Below are 8,797 nucleotides of genomic sequence, written 5' to 3' on the forward strand. Positions count from 1 at the left end.
TTAATGCTCATAAATTTTAATAAAAAATTGCACACTTATAACAAGTCTATCTAATTCACCTTTCCAGGTAAGTTTTCAAGTAGGAATGTTATGTTTTTGTCAACTTAAATACACTAGCCTAGACAGAACTAGCCTTAGATAAAAGGTCTCTTATAGATACATTTACTATAAATTTAATATTTTAATTAAGAAATAATTTAATTCTATTAAACTTATTAAAAAATTAAACTTAATTTCTAATCTTATTAGAAATGTGATTTTAGGTCGATGTGAATCATATTTTAAAACTATTTTTAAAAAAATGATTTTAACCTAAGGTTTGCATGCAATTCTGAATTATTGATTTTGATTTCTAATTTCATTTAATTATAACGTTTATAAAAGAAATGAAAAAAATTAAAATTATTCATTGCATGTTATGACGTACTTAGTAAAATTATAACGATTATAAAATTACCTAGAGTAGTGTCATGCATCATGCGATTCCATTTTATTACTAAACTTATATAACACTTATATAATAAAGCAATGAAATAATTAATAACATACAACTATCCATACATTCAAACTATATATTGTAACTCTTATAATATGAATGATGCATGGAAATATTATTAATGCATGCATGCATATACTATAACATTTATATCATATGATGCATGAACATGCTATAAATATAAAATCATGCAACTATATATTATAACATTTGTAATATAAATGATGCATGAATTATACATAACCTATGGTGAGATTTTTACTATATGACATACATTATGACATATAATAATAAATCAGAATCATACATTAAATGCATAATTAAAAAAAATTATTGGATCAGGATTGGACACCTAAACAATTAATTATATTAATATAATGCTTATATTAATTTAATTAATTAGAAAACATCTAACTATTACAAAATAATAGTCAACCGGTTCAAAACAAGTGAATCGGGCATTGAATGGCTCGAACCAAACCACCCAGCACTTGAACCAGATTCAAAACGCTTGAACCAGATGAATCAGACGCGAACCAATTGAACCACGAACCGAACCGGACGAGAATTGGTTTGTTCTTTTCGTCTCGGAGCGTTACAACACTGTAACTAGCGTTGCAACACTACATAAAGAACAAAGCGTTCTTCCTCATTGCAATGTGCAACGCCAGATCACAGCGTCGCAACACTGCGGTACAGTCAACACTGTACAGTCATGATCTCCTTCGTTTTTCCTCCGATTTGGGCTTGGTCTTCTCTAGAAATTCACTGAGAACAGCACGAGCGACTCAAAAACAGTAAATTACAGACTCAATTGAAAAAATTATGCCCAAAACACGGGACCTTACAAACCAATTTGTAAATTGAAAGCAATAAATCTAAATGGTCAATCCCAAAATATTCAATAATTACAAAATATCACTCAACAAAATATTCATCGCATGAAATATTTTTATAGAATGAGCACCCATCATTACTATAAATTAATTCTAGAAAATAAGAAAAATTGGGACAAAAATCTGTCTCTTCACGATTATCAGGAAGTTATTTCCCTCTCTTTAATTTAAAATAAAATAAAATTAATTTAAAATATATATATATATATATATATATATATATAAAATAAATACCAATTAGAGGAACCTGTGAAGATCCTGAACGAAAATGTGGGGATCGGTCCCAATTTAATTTTACACTAAACACAAATTACAGTCACAAAATTATGCATAATACAAAATTTACAACATATATTAATAAGAAAGGAAAATGAAGAATAATGTTTAGAAACCCTTACCTTTGAAGAACTTTTTTCTTCATGTGATTCCTTCTCCAAAACAGTCACGATCAAGTCGATCTCCAAATGGCCATCACAAAGAAAAAATTCCTCCGGATTCTTTGTAGGGATGAGAGTCTCTAAGAAGGTGTGAGCTCTTAGGTTTTTGGAAGAAAGGGAGAGAAATTGAGAGGATGAGAGTTTTTGTGAAAAAAGAAAGATTTAGAGAGCGATTTTTTTTTTTTTTTTTGTCTTGTATGTAGAGAAAAACCAACCACTCAGAAAACCAACTACTCACAGGTAAATTAAGAGAAAGATCAGGGAGGGAAGTTATTTTCCTCCCTTAAAAAAAATTAAATAATTAATTAAAATTAAATAATAAATTAATTTTAATATATATATATATTTATATATATATATATATAACCTATAGTTTAATATTGTATCATATATAATATATAATCCATAGATTTAATTTCTCTCAACAATGCATGTATTCAATATAAATCTCATTATATTTAATTATATGAATCCAATTCACATAATTAATATTTGAATCATATTCAAATATTTATTTCCTCTCAACTGAACTTTCTATTATAATGTATCAAATACATTACAGTAATTATATCATATATAATTAAATTAAATTATTATATCACATATAATTAATTCCCTCATTTAATTTGAACAATTCAAATTAATCCAAAATTGATTCTCATCAAATCCTTGTTGAGCAACAGAGAGGACCTCATGCACTTGTAGCTTGAATCTCCAACGGTACTTGAATTAAACTCCTTTAATTAAATTATTCAACATCCATTAACCGCCGAACATTCCACTAAAGACCAACAACTACACTCTTCACACTATAGATATATTTCTGTGTCCATTAGATATAATTAGTCAACAGCACGATAACCCTTCATAAATTTCTTGTAAGTACCATTTTACCTCCATAGTTACATCTAACTCCTTAAATACCACTGATCCCTTTAATGAACAATAAGTCATAGTCAAAATATGACCAAACTCCTCTTGTGCCAGGAGAGGGTGTGGTGCCACATTGTTCAAGCTCTGGAATCGGTTCTTAAAGGAGCAATTTATCTACTTACCCCAACATTGAGAAATGAGTAAATTTCATCTTGCGTAACTATGTTCCCAGCTTCTCAATTAGATGAATCTCCAAAATGGTAGGATTATTGAGTCAGCGATCTGGCCACTCTTACCCATACAAATCAAAGTATCGCCCTCATAGGTAGAAATTCACAACTCACTCAGGATTCAAAGCATGTCATCTATGTTAATCTTGGTGAAATGTAAATCTCTATTATGAACAGCGTTATATAATGAGACTAATCATTTTGTAGTCTGGTCTTATACAAACTCCTTTGTATGGAATAAACTTGCTCATATGTCTCCATATGAATGATCAGGATCAGATCATTTGTAGCACTTTACAACAATTATAACATCTACAAAGCAGGTCGTATTCATAGTGTCACCAGGATAAAGTATCCAGCCTTATCCATCTACTATAGACCATTTAGGTTATTACCCATCTACTATAGACCATTTAGGTTATCACTTAACCATGATCCACCTACATACATGTTTAAGCTATAGATGATAATTGGATGTTAGTTTATTGGTTTGTGGGTTTAATGCTACTAAAATGTCAAATAAAATATCTCATATTTTATTAAATAAATAAAATATTTTTACAATACAATTACAAAATACAAAACCCTATAAGATTTAGTACATCAATAACCACAACACAAATAATACTTAATACTCTACCAGGTAAAGGAGGGGTTATAGTCCAAAGGCCCATTAAGAAAGTCACATCTTTAAAATAATTACCTCTGAACACTTGATTGTAAAAGGCCAAGGCCTCTAAGCCCCAGACTCCCATAATCCTTGCTAACACCTTTTTTTTTTCTTTCCAATTCTGCATCACTTTCCAGACTCTTCCTCTGATTTTTTTAACAAGCAATAAAAATTCTCAATGAACTTAATGAAAATTTTGAGAGATGAAAATTATTTTTTAACAAAAATTTATTCTATAAAGTTTATGGACTAACAATAGAATATCTAAAAGTAATAAGAATACAGCAGTCAAATATATGAAATTAAATGTGTTATTTGATGTACATTATTATTATACATTTTAATTTTTTTAATCATACATTTAATAATATTCAAATACATGCATTATTTAAATAAAAATTTTCCAAAAAAAAAGAGGGGGGGAAACAAAGATTCTTGTAAAGGAGGAAGGAACATTAACAGTTGGATGGCAAATCAATGAGAATAGCCAGCAGATATGGACATTGATGTAGGCCAAAAGGATAATTCAACTTGGACTTTTGAAGGTGACATTCTTTTTTTTAAAAAAAAAAAAAAAAAAAGAAATTCCTCATAATTTCAATTCATTTCTTTATTCATTATTTGTGGGAAATCAAAATTAAGAAAATATTCCTTGTTATGACATCAACTGATGCCATTGTACTTAACTTTAAAACGTTGAGATCTCAATCTTATGGATTTTATTTAATGAAAATATTGATAAAATGTTGATGTCTATAGATCTTTTTTTAAAAAAAACATATTTAAAACTATTTAATTTAATAAACATACATTTTAAATTTTTTAAACGAATTAAAATGTTTATTATTTATATTTTATTTACGTTAGAGAAATTTTGTTACTTATTTTTAAAGTATGAAATTTTTATGAAAATGTCAATTTACTTCTCACATCAATGTTAAACTTACAAAAATATGTAAATTTCAATGAAAATGTCTAACATATTAATTGTAAGTTAAACTACATATTTTTTTTCTTTATTGAAACAAAGCTACCCAACAGTTAATTAGAAGAAAAAAAAAATAACATATGAAATCAATGTTTGATTTTATTATTTTATTAGATTATTTATTTTCAATTAACTTTTTGTAAAAAAAATTATCTTATTTGAATTTTGATTTGGAATCATATAGACTATTAGGGCCAATTTGGTTGGCAATATAGATTCTGTATTATGTTTTCAAATTTACTGAATTTAGTGAATATGTGTTTGATGAACAATCTGAATTCTATTTCTGAAAACGGTTTCCGAATTCTGTGATCCAAACAGTGTAAATTCTGAAAACAATATTTTTATGGTTTCATTGTATCTAGAATTTGAATTTTAAAATTTAAAATACATAACTATATTAAATAATGTTAAAAAAATTTAGAAATATAATATATGTCATGTTATAAACTCAAATTCAATTTTTAGAAAATTAGAATATTTATTATGTAATATATTATAAATTAGGTTAGATTCAAATTTGGTCCCTATAGTTAGGATAAAATTAAAAATTAGTCTAAATAGTTTTAAACTTTAGATTTTAGTTCCTATCATTGGATAAAACTTCACATATAGTCTCTATAGTTTGTTAAACCCGTTTAAATAATCTCTACCATAGGGACTATCTATGAAGCTTTTATCAAACCATAGGGGTTAATTCAAATAAATCATAAGACCTAAATTTTAACGTATTCCAAACTATAGAGATAAAATTTTCAATTTATCCTATAAATTATATATTATCACATTACAATTTCTTTTAACATAAAACATATTCGTAAATAAATTAATAATATTTTATTATCAAATAATTTTTAATGGGTAACTACAACTAGTTTGCAATTATTTAAATTAGAATTCAATTTCTGAATTTTGCTACCAAACACGTATATGAAAATATGAAATATAACTCTGTTTTCATTTAATCTCCTGTTTTCAGATTCTCTACCAAATAGGCTGTTAGATTTACATCAGCCATTCACTTTTCTATTATTGAATGAAAGCTGAGCAAACTAACAAAATTTCACTCTCTCAAATTTTTTCCTTTCCCTAAATTTTATACTAAAGTTTATAAGTAAAATTTTAACTAAATTTCTTCCCATAATTTTGTGTTTGGAATAAAATGGAACATATATGTATGATGAGATCACAATTAATAAAAAATGTACTAAAGTTACAACCTTACAAATGTGCACGTCTAATAATTTTATTTCATTTCATTAGAAGATAATGAATTAAAATGTTGGGCAAATATTGTGGCTGTATGAGTATCAAATTACACCCTCCTCCAAATTTCGTTTGACCAACGTGTGAAACTTCTAATTTGAGTAAGTTAAACTTCTAAATATTCATAAGCTAGCCAATTTAGACTTTTCATTACGAAACCTTTGAAAATCATCCATGCATTGATTCTCAAATGTTTGTAGACTTCTTCAAATGTCAATTTTACAAAATGAACATTAGAGTAAATGTATGAACGATTATAAAAGAGCAACTTTGACTAAAAGTCTAAATTAATTCATTTATGAAAGTTAAGAGATTTAATTGATACAATCATAAGTTTCACACAATGTTTTTCCAAATGAAATGTATAACAAGGTGTACATTGATACACTCGAGAAAGTTCAAAGCTCAAATTGATATAATTATTAATTCATGATTTAAATTAATACAACACCTAAAGTTTAGGAGTACAAATTGATATTTTTCGTAAAATATTCATATAAGAATTTGAGTATAGTTCAATGAACAAAATACTAATTATCATCCTCAAAATTGATAGTTCTATCTCTACTCCACGTTGAACTCTCTCTCTACATATATATATATGGAGAAGAGAGTTCATATTTAAGGAAAAGTTACGGTTATAAGATAGGAGATCGAACTTTCGACTTCTCAAGAGTATGTCAATTACTATTGAGCTAAGTTTACTTTGATAAAAAAAAAAACATTCAATATATGACCATTAGAATTGAAAATGAAATATAACAAGTTGCATCTTACAAGTAGTACTCTACATATCTAGATAAATAGACAGCTATTAATTGAATTAAATCTACAAAGTCTCTCAACTTGATCAACCTATCTCATGGGAAAAAAAAAAAAAACTCTATTTTGGAGCAAAATCATTGAATGTGACCACCACAATGTTGCCACTCTTCAAAATCATTGGATATACATTTGAAATTTGCATACCTCTTATATATGTTTGTACATATTTAAATATAGGAAAATTACATTTTTAATGTGCTCGGTCTATAAGTTCTCAAAATATATATTTTTAGTCTTCTAATTTTTAATAATGTGTGCATTTAGTCTTTGTTTTGTAAGAAATATGAAAACATAAATTTGTAAAAAGAGATTTAATAAAAATAGAGTTTTACTTTATGTTTTTAGAAATATGTATTTGGTAGCAGAGATTACGAAATTGAATTATAGTTTAAATAATTGTTTAAAATGTGTTTGATACTATATATATATATATATATATATATAATAAAATTAATTGTAGTTACTCACTAAATATTAGTTAACAATAAATTATTATTAATCTATTTACGAACATGGTTGATGCTAAATTTTTTAATTATTATTTTGTAATATTCTATAATTTATAATAGGTTACATAATACATATTTTTATTTTTAAAAAGTAAAATGAGTTTATTGCATGACATACTGTATTCCTAAATATTTTTGTCTTTATTTAATATAAGTTTGCATCTTTAAATTCAAAATTCAAAATCAAACTCATATTTACTTAACTTAATGAATCTAAAAACATGAAATAAAAAACAGTAGAACGTGACATTTTAAATTTATTCTTAATGAGTCAGAGAACTAAAAATATACATTTTGAAAATTGGGGTGTTTGGTGACCCGCAATGAGATGAGGTTGTAATGTGATGTAATAAAAAACTCATTTTGATTGAGCATTTCGAGTCCAATTTGTAGTATAAAATTCATTTCGTTCCGACATTTTTCAATCCGATCCTCTTTTTTATCGTTTTCACACTTCACAATCTCTTTTCCATTTTTTTTTATTACTCGCGTTTTCTAACACTTTTATGGTGTCTAGTAATTCTAACCCAAAGTGTTTAGATAGTTGAGGATCGCATACTTATTATTAAAAATTTAGGATTAAAAAAATAATTCACACTTAAATATATCATATAGTCTCTTTAATCATAGGCCCAACGAATGAAAATTATTGGCCACATTTTTGCGCCACTCCCAATAATTTTTCATGTGGAATTGCCGTAGAGGATAGGACTTTTCAAGATTCATGCCGTTGAGATTTTCTTTTCCCTTCATTTTAATTATTATTATTATTATTATTTTTGTTTGAAAATAATGTAATATATTGGGTTTATTCATTTCACTTTCAAAATTATTTTCCCAATGGGATTGTTTATTAATGATTTTGTTGACAAGTATGAAACGGTTGGTGGCATAACTGAAGGCATAAATAATAAATATCCACCAAAATTTTGTTTTTTCTTAAAAAAAAACGGCCACCAAAATCAAAAGGGGAGGATAGAGTAGGTGGCTTTACCTACTACTTTATTTTGTATTTATGAAAACGAAAGCAAATGTGATATTGAAATTATTATTTTTATTATCTCAAATTACATTTAGGCCTTTTTTTTTTTTTTTTTTTTTTTTTTAAATACTACTTTGATTCTTATGCTTTGGATTTTGGTTCATTTTGGTCATTGTACTCTCAAAATATTTATTTTAATTCTTATACTTTCAATTTTTATTTGTTTATGTTCTTAAACTTTAAAAAAATGACCATTTTAATCTCTAAAAAAAATGAAATGAAAATGAGGGGATCAAAATAGTTGTTTTTTCAATTACAATGACTAAAATGAACCAAAGTTAAAAATATAAGGACCAAAATGAACTACAACTCAAAGTATAAGAACCAAAGTAATATTTAAATTTTTTTTTTTTTTTGGTTGGAAGTTTGGTTTTCATTCTGGTAATTATTATACGAAAATATTATTATTATTATTATAAGTTTTGATTTCTTTTAATTCATATAAAATAAACTTATCTGGTTTTAGTGTCTTTATTTTTTATAACGTTTATAGAATCCAAATCAAAATTTAAAATTCAAATAATTGCTTTCTTTTAAAAATAGATTTGGCTATTTGACAAACTAA

Source organism: Benincasa hispida, chromosome 8 (genome assembly GCF_027475165.1).
Source record: "Benincasa hispida cultivar pf3 chromosome 8, pf3_genome.v1.1, whole genome shotgun sequence".
NCBI classification, from domain to species: Eukaryota; Viridiplantae; Streptophyta; class Magnoliopsida; order Cucurbitales; family Cucurbitaceae; genus Benincasa; species Benincasa hispida.